Raw genomic sequence first — 15,387 nt, 5'->3', positions numbered from 1 at the left:
AAATTAAAAAATAAATAACATTATTATAAAAAATATCTGAAATCAAAATGTGGTTTTCAGACAAGTAACAACACCCCTACCTGACAATTTGTTACAAGTTTAAATCCTCAGGTTCTAGTCCAGATCTATTCAATCAGAAACTTCAGAGATGATTCAACATGGCTGAATAGAGGAGTCACACTGGAGCTACTCAAAGAATTCAAGTAAAAACTCAGGTAATTGAAAGCTCAGTGGAATAAGCACTTACCTGGCAAGCGCAGGGTCCTGGGTTCAATCCGCGGTACTGTAATAAATAAATAGATAAATAAATAAATAAATAAATAAATAAATAAATAAATAAATATCTGCAACAAGACTTGGAGATTGAGCAAGCCAAAGACACAGGACTTTATAGAGCCATCACCCAGCCCACAAGTTGCCTATGTGTTTCTTGGATGTAAATGGAACAAGACACCACAGCTTCCAGAAAACCTATGGGCTAAAATATTGTGGCTAACTCAAGCCACACAAGACAGATTCAGAACATAAGGTCCCTTGAAAATTTTGTCTTCTTTCAAACAGTGGATGCTTCTACCTAGCACCAAATTTCACCCCGGAGTAAGTAAACAGGAAGCTGGTCCCTCCCTGACAGGCCACTAGAAGTTTTCTTTTCTTTGCTTGTTAGTGTTTTGTGTGCACCATATAGCTAAATGAAACCTCTAGCAGCAACAAGGTCAGCGACCACATTGGTGGTATAAAGGTAGTGAGTGGAATAGCATGACCCCTCCTGCCCTTCTATGGACTTGCACAAGAAAAAGACACAGACTGAAGGATTGTAGCAGCCTTAGGCTGGGAAGTCAGCACTATCACTGCCCCGCAACCAATGACACAAACAGGCTTAGTGGTAGAAGAACAGGAATTGGAAGCCAGTACACTCTCTCACCTTCCAACCAGCAGTTCAGATCTAGAACAAGGCATGGAAAGCCAACATCCTCCACTGCCCTACAATCAACATTGTAGTTTTGGGAATGGAGGGACAGGAGTTGGAGGCTAGCAATCCCTGTGGTCATGAAACCAGTGGCACAAACAGTCTTGACATAGAGAGAAAAGGAGTGTGGGTAACCAACAACCCCTCTTTACACTGTCATCAGCACTTGAGAGCAGCCAAGAATATGGAAGAAAGGAAGATGTGTTATGGTTTGTCTCTATAGCCTCATGCAGTCATGGGGTGGACTTTCTAGAGTTTGTGATTAACTAATGATCCACTGGGATTATGGGTGATCCAAGGCTGGGATTATGGGTCTGAGTACTGCTGGGATTATGGGTAAGAGCTCTACCCTCATCCTGAGGCAGATAGCCTGAATGTAATGAGAGAGAGAAAGAGAGAGAGAGAGAGAGAGAGAGAGAGAGAGAGAGAGAGAGAGACTTCCTCTCTGTTGCCATCGTTGTTGCTACTCCTCCATTTCTCTCTCTTGCTCTTTTCTGCCACCATGAAAGGTTGCTCCATGCCATGTGCCACTCTGCCTTGGAGCCAGCTGAGGATGGACTGAAGCCTCCAGTAACTGTGAGCTAAATATACCTTTACTTCCTTCATTTTGAGTGTCTGGTATTTGTCCCACTAACAAGAGTAACTGAGACACTGTGGAAGGTCACAGAGAAGTGAAATGTACACATAACTGGGAGCAGCCTTAGGCCATCTCTGCCTGAGGGCTCTACACCACCTGCAAGAGCAATGCTGAGACAATCAGGGTAAGAAGATGTGGGCAGCTCACCTAGAATGCTCTTCTCTGAAAATTCTAGCTCCAACGTCCATAGCTGAAGGAGACAATAGCCCCACACCCAACACTAAACCTACTATAGACTTGAGGTTACTGAGTACAGATCTGGGCTTTAATTTGGAAATTATCACAGAACTGTGGGCATCAGAGGAAATTTTTTCTATTTTTTTCTGCTTATTAAGTTGTTTCATTTTCCTGTTTTTGTGGGGGGTTTTTTGAGAGCGGAGTTGTTAAGGTTTTGACATTTATTGTCTATGTCAAATCTCAACTGTCAGCCTAGATTCTTTGATAAGTATATGTGAATGAACACTGTCTCTAATCTTTCAGCTTTGCTTCAATATCTTCTTGCTCTTTCATCACTTCTCTCTTACCTTCTTTTCCAGATTCCCAAAGCTTGGGTGATTATCTGTTGCCCTTTAGCCTTGATTTCACTAGATTTCTCTTCACTTTCTATTCTATTTTACCCTTATCCCTCTTAAACTTTTTCCCACAGGGTAAAATCATTCTACCAAGGGGAAATTCACTGCAAACAACTTTCTGGTTTAATATATATATATATATATATATACATATATATATATATATATCTCCTGCTACTATGGTAAAGATATCAAATTAATAGATAACACAGTTTGTCAGTGTCTAGGTTATGCTTGATGATATTGCTATTGCTAGGTATACTAATATAGCCAAGAAATAGTACTTGATGGAACTATTTGTTCATCTTTATAGGACAACACTGTGAATGTCTGAGATCATAATCATGAGCATAGTCCAGTACCAAAGGATGGAGTGCTGAGCCAAATAGTCAGCAACTTCTCATCTGTAATAACACTGGGAAACTAGATTTTGGAATATACAAAAGACCAAAAGCCAGCTACTCCTAAAAGATAACTCTGATGACCAGGCATTTCCTAAGGAAGCCTTGATATTAGTGATAAAGCAACATAAGACAACACATGAAATAAATTAAAACAGAAAATGACAAGATGCAGAAGCAAAATGCAACCCCTGATCCCAGTCTATCCAGCATAAATCCACAAGACAATGAAATAGAGGAAGTCAGAAACCACTCACCTGATTTTTCTGAAGTGATATAAACAGAAGTTAAAAAAAGAAACAACAAAAAAAGCCAAATGAATGAAGCTACAGAGAAAATTACATCAGAAATAATCTCTCAGATAAAAAAAGAAATGATGACCATAATGAAAGACTTGCACAGTGAATGTAAAATAGACACAGATTTAGAAAAACAATAGAAGAGCTTAGCAAATCAACGGAAACCATGAATGCCCAACGTGTAAAGTAATCGAATTCACAAAACAGATCCACACAGATATCCAGAACATCAGACCTAGAATAGAAAGAAGCATGGTTAGCAATTATGAAAAGAATGATCTCTTAAAATTTGCAAGTAAATAAAAAAGAAAGAAAAATAGTAAGTAATCATAAAAAATCAATCCAACAAGTGCAAGATGCAAAGGATAACAACACAAGACTGACTGGAGTCAAAGAAAAACCAGGAATTACTACAAATAACATAAAGAATACCTGTTCAGAGAAGTAGTGTCAGAAAACTTTCCAGGCAGGTGAAAAGAGTTTAGCATATAGTAAGTAATACATATAGAACTCTAATTAGTCATGACCAAAATAAATCTACACTAAGTGTATAATAATCAAGATTCCAGAAATTCAGCAAAAGAACAGAATATTAAAAGCTGCTAGAGGAAAGAAACAAATCACCTATAAAGACAGGCCCATCAGAATCACAACAGACTTCTTGACACAAACTTTTAAGTCAAGGAGATCTTTGAGTGAAGTATTTAAAATCTTAAAATAACCTTCAACTCAGATTGATGTATCCTGTTAAACTAACTTTTAAAGTCAATGTAAAAATAAGGTATTTTTGTTAGAAAGAGCTACTTGAATAAATTCATAATCACCAAAAAAGCTCTACAAAATGTTCAGAAGGGGCTAAGCATGGTGGTGCATGCCTGTAATCCTAGAACTCAAGAGGCTGAGGTAGGAGGATTGCTGTGAGTTCGAGGCCAAGCTGGGCTACAAAATGAGTTCAAAGTCACCCTCGCTGCATAGCAAAACCTTGTCCCAAAAAGACAAACAAGAAAAGTTCTGGAGGGTATTTTAGAAAGAGATAATGGAGAACACAGTTCCAAGAACAACAATACCAAGAAGCCACAAGGCAAGGCAAAGCAATTAAACAGAGGGAAAATGCAGGACATACCCCTCTTCCTATCTTTTGGGCTCTTCCAGCTACTGGGCAAAGGTGGGAGGCAGAGGATGGAATTGGGTTTATTGGTCATTTCCCTGTCTCGCCAGCAGCCCCATGGCCACAGTGACTATGAAACTGCTCTTAAGTCTGGTGTCACCAAGCAAATAAAGTTCAGCAATCTTAGAAAAATAAAATTAAATATCTCTGTATCAGAGGAAATATATACCCTTTAATACTGTACTTGGAAATTATGTGATACTAAATAATTATAGTTTTGGGCCCCGGGAGATGGCTCAGGAGAACAACCGCTGGCTTTCACCATCCAATGTCATTCTCAGTTTCTCAAGGATGAACATATGATGGCGAACTAGTAACATCTTCCACTAACATAGTTGATCAAATTCTACAACCTAACAGTTGTTTGTATTACAAGTGTAATTTTTTCTATTAATTACATAGCAATTACTAAATGTATTACCCAAAATAAAACTATTTGCTAAATAAAACTTCAAAATAATATGTCTATCAGGATATAGGAGAACCTGTACTGTAACATCATGTAACTCAGTTGTGTCCCAAATTTTTTGATGAAGGAGATTATGGGGCCACAGAGGAAAGTAACTGATAATGTAGAGTGTGCCTAAAGAGAGTCATATGGAGAAAAACATTCTCTCAGGCTTTCACAGAGAGCACACTGGCCAAGCAATGGCCGTGACTCATCCACATGGCTGACAGTGAGAAAGGATCTACAAACAGTGGCACAGAGTTTGAGGATAAATCCTGAGGGGATTTGACTGACCTTATCAGATACAAAAGTTACATTACTTGTTGTATGGGTCTTGCTTTGTCTTGGTCTTGACCATCCAGCCGAGAAGTGTGGGAACAGAGTATAGAGAGTAAAACCACATTGATATGCTGAGCTGTAGAGGGCTCAAGTCAATAACTTCTTTTTTTTTTCCTTTGGCAGAACCGAGAATTGAACTCAGGCCCTGGTGCTTGCCAGGCAAACGTTTATTCCACTGAGCCACCCCCCAGCCATGTCAACAACTTCTGTCATTACCAGTCTTACAGAAAACCCAATACTCTTATGGACTACTGGACTATATTGGAATAGTTTGCTGAATTCAGATTCCTACAATATTTAAATGAGAATGGAATACCCTTCTCTGAAAAAACTAAACAAAAAAGAGGGATACAAATGAATGACCATTTTGTATCTGTATGTTCAAAACATAAGATAGATACACAACTGCATTCTCTTAGATTACTGAATAGAGGGATTTGTTCTAATAGTGTTTGTGGAATGTCCTCATCTTGTACAATGAATAACCACTAAGACAACAATATGCAATGTATTAATTGTTCAAACTGTGCTAGTAATCGGCTTTGAAACTGTCTCATTACTATTTGTTTCTCAATAAAATTATTAAAATAATAATAATAGGGGCTGGAGAGATGGCTCAGTGGTCTAAGGCACCTACTTAGAACAAGCTTGGCAAAGCATCAGGGACCGCGGTTCAATCCCCCAGCACCACATGCCAGCCAGCCCCGCCCCCTGGTGGGCTGAGCTGGCCACACACACACACACACCACACTCTCTCTCTCTCTCTCTCTCTCAAATAAATAAAAAATAAAAATAATAATAATATGTCAAAAAAAATAAGTGCTTGTCTGGTAAGTGCAAGGGCCTGAGTTCAATCACTGGTTCTGTAAAAAAAATAAAGAAAGAAAGAAAAGAAAAGAAAACATATTTATAGTTTTATAAAAAATACACCAGCTGTACATCAAGGCAGCTGTTTCCAATTCACAATGGTTGACAAAAATAATTAAAGCTATAGTTAAACAAAGCAAAAGGAAGTAATAGTGATGATAGAAATAAATAAATATGATAAGAAAAGGAAAAAGAGCTTAACTATGCAAGTTAGATGATAGTGTAACCATAAAATAAATTATGAAATCTATGTGACTACTTTTGCAATATTGTCAAATAAATTTTTAAAATATGATGCAATGAACAAATTTATTTCTTTCATTTTCTTTTATTAGCATTTTAAAACAATTTACATTAACAGTACATTACTAATTGATATGACATTAGAAATGGTACACATTTAGAAGACCAAAATGACAGGTATTTCAATCATGGTTTTAGTATTACACATTGCTGTCCTCAATGTAGGTGCTGATGAAACTAATTTTAAAAAATATTCCTAAATATGTATTCAGAACCTTGAGATATTTACAAATAAATGTGGATTTTAAAACTGAGGGAACTACTCTAGAGATGTTGATCTTAAAAGCCTTTTAATAAGAATAGAGACATAGCTCATTGATAGAGCATTTTCCTGGCATGTGCATGTCCCTGAGTTGAACCCTAATACTAAAAAATAATCAAAACAACACTGTAAGTGTTTTAGAAATTAATTGCTATGTTAATAGCCTCCTAAGCAGAACTTAAGCTTTCAACCATAAATAAACTTTTGTAAAATACAGATTACCAAGATTCAAAATATATATTAGTGGGCCTATTAATGGAGGCCTATTGTCAATAGACAGAAATTAAAGTTTTAACTGAAGTTGAAGTTTTTCAACTGACAGTTGAAAGATGAAAGATGATGTTTTTCAAACTAAGTTCATTAAATGAAATTTGAAGATCTTAATAAGGATAAACTCTTCTTAAGAGTCTTTAGTTATGTGGATTTGTGCTATCCTGGTGTATACTATGTGATGGTCATCTTTTTATTCATAGTTTTGTGTTGAGTAATTAATCTTGAGATAATATAGTTAATGTTACCATAAATTATACTTCATTAGTAGTTCTAAAAGCATGCTAGACAAACTCTTATTGATTTAGTTTTTTGAAGATTGTTTTTTTTTTCCTTTTTTGAGACAGGATTTTGCTGTAGAGTTAAGGATGGTTGAGCTCACTTGGTAGCCCCGGCTGGTCGTGAACTCATAGCAATCCTCCTGCCTTAGCTTCCAGAGTGCTGGATTTAGAGGCATGTGTGCCACTGTGCCAGGCTTCAATTTCTTTTTAAATTTCAGATAGCACCTTTAACTCAATGATTTAGTTATTAACTAGAGATACTATCTAAGAGTTTACCTAGAAACCTTTCTTATTGTAGGAGAAGATAGTAACTTATGAAGGTTTTGTATTTCTCAAATTTTATTTTCACCATTTGTCCAATAGCGGTCAGTTTGTAATGTCTATTTAGTTACTCATTGTGCCTTAAATTTTTATACTCTTTTGTTTAAGAAAGCTATAAAATTTCTCATAAATGCAAAAAGTGAAATGCAGGAGATAAACAACAGGAAAATAATATGACAAAGATAAGGCATTACATATCAGTTATAACCATCAATATAAATGGTATCAATTTACCAGTCAAAAGAAACAATGGCACAATGGACCAAGAAATGAAATTCTGTAATGTCCTGCATAGAGAAAACATTTAACTCAAAAGAAATTCTTAGACTGAAAGTCAAAGGATGCAAAAAATACTCCATATGACAAGAATGTGGAGAAAAGGGGTAGCTATTCCATTTGCAGGCAAAATGCACTTCAAGACAGGACTGATGAGGAGAGACAAAGAAAAAGTCACTGCATACTTAAGAAAAACTCCAAGAAGTGATAATATTTATAAATGTATATGCAGCAAAGGCAAAGAAAAAATAAAAAAAAGAAAATGCAAGTGCACCCAACTATATAAAGTAAAGGATAATAGAAGTAAAAAATCAAACACCATTGTAAAGAGAGACCTCAGTAATCCAGTGTTACAAGTAGATCAACCAGACAAAAACTCAACAAAGGAATATCAAAACCAAACTACACCTCTGAACAAATATCCTTAGATGTCTACAGAGTGTTCCACTACACAGAATCAGAATATGCATTCTTTTGGGTTGCACACAGGGATTTCTCCAAAGTAGACTACATACTAGTTCATACAACATACTTAACTAAATGCAAAGAAACTGAAATTATCTGCGCATATTATCAAACTGTAGTACAATACATTAGAAACAGTGCTTGAGCAGGTGCAGAGCTTTCTGTTGGCACCTACTCCCACCACTGGAGAACTTATGCAGACTCTGGTGGATCCACTGGATTCTGGTGAACTACAACCCATGGGGCCTACTGCATAGGTGCTTCAGTTGTTCTGGTACCCGATCCAACCATCTGAGAACTTGGGAAGACACCGGGCCGTCTCAAAATTCTGGTCAGTCAGGCCTATACCAATCAGCTGCACTGATGCTTTGTTGGGTGCCAGCCAGTCACCCACACCAGTAGTAAGAGTTTTGGTGAATCTGACCCTGTCCCCCACTTGAGTGTGAACTTTATTGACCCACAATTCACTGATCTCCCACTACCAGTGAACCAAGTGTTCATTGGGAGCTTAAAAAATGTCAACATGCAGGAGCAAAAGCAATCTCAACCCTCCAGTACACCCAGAACAAATCCTAGAGACAAGGACACAGAAAAATGTGGAAGTCACACACCTGAAATTTCTGAAATGATAACAACTCAAGTAAAGAAACAAGTCTATCAGGCCACAGAAGAAATGAGATCACAAATAATTTCTCAGGCCAAAAAGAAATGACAACAATCATAAAACGATTGTTCAGCTAAAGAAAACATAGATAAAAAAAAGAGAATAAAAAAATGATGAACACTGCATGAACAAAATTGGAAAGAATTAGAATGCATGAAACAGATTCAAACAGATGTCCAGGAATTAACAATTCCACTGAAAGCTGACAAAACTACTTGAACAAAATAGAAGATAGACTTTAAAAGCTCAAAGACAGCAGGGCAGCTAATGAATGTGCATTGGAAGATCTCTTATAGCCAACATGGAACCAGAAAATAATAATTTGGCTGCTATAAGGTTAAGCAAAGGAAAACAATATAAGAATAAGTGTCAATTATTACTGGCAGCAGGAGTGAGCACAAATAACATAAAAAGACTATTTTCAGAAATAATTGCAGAAAATTTCCCAAACATGAGAAAAGAATCTGTTATACAGTTAAGTAGGGTATATAGAACTCCAAACAGCCATAACCAAAATAAATCTACACCTAGGTACCTAATAATCAAGATTCTAGACACTCAGCAAAAGATTAGAATACTAAAAATTGTTAGAGTGAAGAAATACATCATCCCAAAAGAATCATGGCAGATTTCTCAACATGAACCACCAAATCAAGAAGAACTTGGAGTGAAGTGTGCCAGGTCCCAAAAGAAAATAATTGCCAACCCAGATTGATGTAACCTGCAAAACTATCTAGCAAATTCAATGGTGAGATGTGATTCTTCCATGACAACAACTGAAGAAAATCATGATCACCAAATCAACCCTATAAAATAGTACTGACAGATATTCTAAAAAGGCACAAATAACCACAGCTTCAAGAACAACAGAAAGTAGCTACCAAACAGAGCAAGTAAATAAAAAGAGGGGCAAATTACAGAAACCATAGCAGAAAAATAACATGACAAAGATAAGCCAACACATATCAGTTATAACCATCAATGTAAATGGCTTCAACTCGGCAATCAAAAGAAACAGATTGGTAGAGTAGATTAAGAAACAAAATCCAAAAATATACTGTGTATAAGAAACACACAACTCAATTACAATAAGGTTTTCTCTTTAAAAAAATTGTTTTAGTACAAAACTAAATTAAGAGACAAAGGTTTTCACATGTGTATGGTAATTATTATTAATCTCACATTATATTGAGTGTATTCATAATTCAAGTGTACAGGTCTTCCAAAATGTAAAAGAAAGATTGCTTATTGTGATAACACTTTCTCTTAGATTCAGAACTCTGCCTTTAACAAAAAAGTTGTGATGTATATCTCATTTAAGGACAACTGGTTAGGTAAAAAATTCTTATGTATTAGATAGAGATGACTGGGTAAAAAGGCTGTCAAAATGAAAATTTAAGTATGTTACAAAATGTCATCAGGATTGTCCTGCTACAATGTTGTATATAGTTTTGATTTCTAAATTTCTGCATGTAATTGTCTTTTAACTTTCTATAAGCATTTAAATAGAATACCTATGGCTGTTAGAAAACAACAGATCCATTTTGTCTAAGGTGTATTCAGATAGATAGTAACATTAAGCTTACTGTCTCTGTTACATGGCAATATCATTAAACTTTTTTTATGGATGTTTAACAACTAAAGCTTGGAGACCAAAAATTAGAGAGATAGATGAGCTAAAAGGATAGACAATATTTTGTCCCTAGTCCTTGAAGGTAAATGAGGACTCAGGTCATAAGAGAATCTCTGCTGTGATATCCTGTAACTCAGTTGTGTCCCATTTTCTGATCAAGGAGATTATGGGACCACAGAGGAAAGTGATCATTGATGTATAGTGTGCCCAAAGAGAGTCACCTAGAGAGAAGAAAAATCTCTCAAGCTTTCACAGAAAGCAAATTGGTCAAGCAATGGACATCACTCATCCAGACAGCTGACAGTGACAGATCTAAGAGGTGCTGTACACAGTTCCAAGGTAAATCCTAAGGAGATGAACTGACCTTGTCAGATAGAAAAAGTTAAATTTGTATTTATACAGGTCTTCCTTTAACTTAATCTTAAGCATCCAGCAGAAAAGTACAACCACAGGATTTGAAAAGTAATGTCTTAGCATATTAATATGCTAAGATGTAAAAGGATTAAGTCACTAACAACTTCTGACAATTACCAGCTGTACTGATAACTCACTACTACTATGAACTATTGGACTATATAGGGTTATAGTGTTGAATCCAAGTACCTATAATCTTTGGACTGGCAACAAGTATGAAAAGGTCCTCTAAAGAATTCTCCAAACACAGTTTCTCTAACTGCAATGGTACACCCATCTCTGACACAACAAAACAAAAAGGGATTTATATTAGGAGCCATGAAAGCTGGAAAATTGGTCAAATGTGTGTAGGCAGGACTAGGCCTCAGTGCCAAAAATAAACAAGCTACCTTGTCTTCAAAAAGTAAAGAAGAAGAAAAGAAACATACAACTCAAAGGAGATGCACGGACTGAAAGTCAAAAGATGGCAAACAATACTCGATGTAACAGGCACCAAAAAAAAAAAAAAAAGAAAGAAAAGAAAGAAAAGAAAAGAAAGAAAGAAAGAAAGAAAGAAAGAAAGAAAGAAAGAAAGAAAGAAAGAAAGAAAGAAAGAAAAAGCAGCTGTAGCTATTCTGGTAGCTGACAATATAAACTTCAATGCAAAATCATTAAAAGAAACAAAGAAGGTCACTACATACTTGTTATGGGAAAACTGCAAAAGGAAGAGATAACAATTATAAGTATATATGTGCCCAATATAGGAGCACCCACCTACATAAGACAAATTTTAACAGATGTGAAAAATCAGATAAGCAATAATACAATTGTAATGGTGAGCTTTAATACGCCACTGTCACAAAGAGATACATCAACTAGGCAAAAAATCATCAAAGAAATACAGCAAACTTGTAAAGAAATAGACTTAGTCCTACTAACCTAACCTGTTTTGAAACTGTCTCTTTGCTATTTGTTTCTCAATAAAATTAATTTTAAAAAAGACAGTAGAACTTTATACAGTGTTTCACCCAGCAATAACAGAATCCCACATTCTTCTGAGCTGCACATGGAACAGTCCACAAAATAGACCACACACTAGCATAAAGCATGCTTAAGTAAATTCAAAGGAACTGAAATAATCCCACGCATACTATCTGACCATAGTGTACGAAACCGGAAATTATTGACAAGAAACTATGAAAACAATATAAACACATGGAAATTAAATAACAATTTCCTAAACAACCAGTAGGTCACAGATGAAATTAAGGAAAAAATTAAAAAACATTTACAATCAAACAAAAATACAGATGAAACTTACTGGAAACTGGAATAGAATCAAAGCTATCACATGAGGGAAATTTATAGCGATAAATTCGCTTATTTGGAAAACAGAACAAGCCCAAATAAATGATCTTATGCTAAATCTCAAATGCCTAGAAAAAGAAGAACAAGTGAAGCCCAGAGCTCAAAGAACACAAGAAATTATAATGATTAGAGCACAAATTAATGCAATGGGGATGAACAAAACAATATAAAGAATTAATGAATCGAGCCAGCAAGATAGGTCAGCAGACTAAAGTACCAGCTTTGGCAAGCTCAGGGACCTCAGGTCAATGCTTGGCACCACATGCTATGCCAGCCCCACCCCCAGAATGGGCTAAGCCAGCCAGAGTCTGGGTGTGGTGGTACACACCTCTAATCCCAGTGCTGGGGAGTCTGAAAGCAGGAGGATCACCACAAGTCCAAGCTGTGTAGTGAGACCCTGCAACAACCAAATACACCAAAATAAATAAATAAATAAATGAATCACAGAGCTGGTTCTTTAAAAGAATAAAAAAATTGATAAACACTTTAAAAAAGTGATAACACACTTTAAAAAAAAAGAAAGAAAGAAAACCCTGAAATCTGTGCAATAAGGAATGAAAAGGCTAAAATAATTGCAGACACTAGAGAAATTCAGAAGATCATCAGTACCTACTTTCAAAATCTGTACTCTCATAGGATGGAAAACAGAAGAAATGAGCAGTTTCCTAGATACATATGAAATGCCAAAGCTGTTAAGAAGATATGGAAACTCTGAATAACCCAATAATAGGAAACAAAATTGAAAACGTAATAAAAAAAATTATCACCAAAGAAAGACCCAGGTCCTGAAGGATTTACAGCTGAATTTTCCAAGAAATTTAAAGAAGATATAATGGCAACTTTTCTCAAACACTTCATTGAAATTGAAAGGAAAGCTATTCTCCCAAAATCATTCCTGGACGCAAGCATTATTCTCAAACCAAAATCAGAGAGAGAACCAACTAAAAAAGAGAACTACAGGCCAATCTCTCTAATGAATGCACATGCAAAAATCATCAATAAAGGGCTGGGAAGATGGCTCAGTAGAATAAGTGCTTACCTGGTAAGCATAAGGGCCTGAGTTCAATCCCCAGTTCCTCAAAAAAAAAAAAATCATCAGTACAATATTTGCAAGTAATGCAGCAAATCATCAAGAAGATTCAGGGATGATTCAACATATGCAAATCAATAAATGTAATACAGCCCACTGATAGAGCCAAGAACAAAAACTGCATGATCATCTCAACAGATGCAGAAAAAGCTTTTCACAAAGTCCAACACCCATTCATCAGAAAATCCAAGTAGATGGTCTGTATCTCAACTTGATAAAATCCAGCTATGAGAAACCAATAACCAGTATCACACTAATTAGACAAAAACTGAAAGCCTTCACTTTAAATTCAGAAACAAGACAAGGATGTCTACTATCCCTACTCCTATTTAATATAGTTCTGGAAACATTAACTAAAGCAATTAGACAAGAGAGAGAAATAAAATTAATAAGGACTGGAAAACAAGAAGTAAAATTATCATTATTTGCAGATGGCATGATACTCTACATAGAAAACCCAAAAACACCAACAGTCTTACAGATTTAATAACCAAATTAAAGTAACACACAGGATACAAAGTAAACACTAAAAAATCAGTAGCAGTTTTGTACATAAACTATGAACACACTGAGAGAGCAAAGAGGGAAACCACACCTTTCACAATAACAACCAAAAAGGAGAAATACTTAGAAATCAATCCCACAAAGGAAATAAAAGATTTATACAGTGAAACTTATGGTATGCTGAGCAAAGAGATTGAAGAGGATCTGAGAAAATGAAAAAATATTCCTTGCTCCTGTATAAAAGAACCAACACTGTGAAAATGGCCATAGTCCCAAATTGTTATATAGATTCAATGCAATCCTGATTAAAATGCCATTAGTTTACCTCACAGAGCTAGAGTAAACATTCCTAAAATTTACCTGGAACCAGAAGAGACCAAGAATATCAAAAGCAATCCTGGGAAAAAAAGAGGAAAGGCAGGAGGCATCACAATCCCTGACATGAAATTACACTATAAAACTACTGTAATAAAACCACGATGGTACTGGCATCAAAACATACCTGAGGATCAATGGAACAGATAAGAAGATGTAGACACAACTATAAACACATTCAGCCACCTTATCTTTGACAAAAGGGCCAAACATATTCACTGAAATAAAAATAGCCTCTTTAATCAATGGTGCTGGAAAAACTGGCTTTCCACATGCAACAAGGTAAAATTAGACCCATATTTACCATACACTAAATTAGACCCAAATTCACCATACACTAGACTATAGTCAATAATGGATTAAAGATTTAAACATTAAAACGGAAACACTAAATATCCTGGAGGAAAATGTAGGTAGAAAGTTTAAAGACACAGGAGTAGTTAGAGAGTTCATAAAGAAAAACCAAATTGCACTGGAAATACTTCAAAGAATCAACAACTGAGAGCTCATCTTCCTGAAAATTTTCTGCACTTGAAAAGAAATTACCAAAAGAGTAAAAAGAAAGCCCACCAACTTGCAAAAAATTATAGCTGAATGTCCCTCTCACAAAAACCTTCTATGTAGAACATATAAAGAATTTTTTAAATGAGGCACCCAACATTCAAAGACCCAATCCAAAAATCAGCATCTGAGATGAATACACATGTCTCAGATGAAGAAATACAAATGACAAGTAAATATATTTTTAAATGTCCAACATCATTGGTGATTTGAGAAATGCAAATTAGCACAACACTGAGATTCCATTTACCCCAGGAAGAATGGCTATCATCACTAATTCAACCAGCAATAAATGTTGGAGAGGTTTTAGGGAAAAAAATCCCTTCTCCACTGTTGGTGCGAGTGCAAGCTGGAACAATCATTATGGAAATCAGTTTGGAGGTTCCTCAAAAGCTTAGGATTGGAGGTCCCATTAAACCCAGCTTTTAAATCCCTGGGTATTTTTCCAGAAAATTAAAAAGTTCATACCACAAAGATTTATGTTCACGCATGTTTCTAGCAGAACAATTTGTCATAGCTAAATGTTGGAAGCAACCCAATTGCCCATCAATTGAGGAATTGATAAAGAAGATGTATTTTTACACAATGAAGTATTACTCAGCTATAAAAAAGGTAAAATTGAGGCTTTTATATGTAAATGGATGCAACTAGAGGTCATACTCTTAAGTGAAATAAATCAAACCCACATGTGCAAAGATCATATTATTTCCTCAGTGTGACAACCTGAAAAAGAAAATAAAATCTGAAGGGTAGCATAGATGCTGGGAAAATGGGATGAACCTGTTCAAATGGAAGGAATTGCTGAGTTGAGGAGGAGGACTAGAGAAGGAGTGGGGAACAAGATATATCTATCTATGTAAACAAAATGTTTGGGACAACTGTACTGTGCATTTCTGCTGGTCTATAGAAAGAGCAGTTAATCC

Source organism: Octodon degus, unplaced genomic scaffold (genome assembly GCF_000260255.1).
Source record: "Octodon degus isolate 3935 unplaced genomic scaffold, OctDeg1.0 scaffold00301, whole genome shotgun sequence".
Lineage (NCBI taxonomy): Eukaryota > Metazoa > Chordata > Mammalia > Rodentia > Octodontidae > Octodon > Octodon degus.
This window is presented reverse-complemented; position numbering follows the sequence as displayed.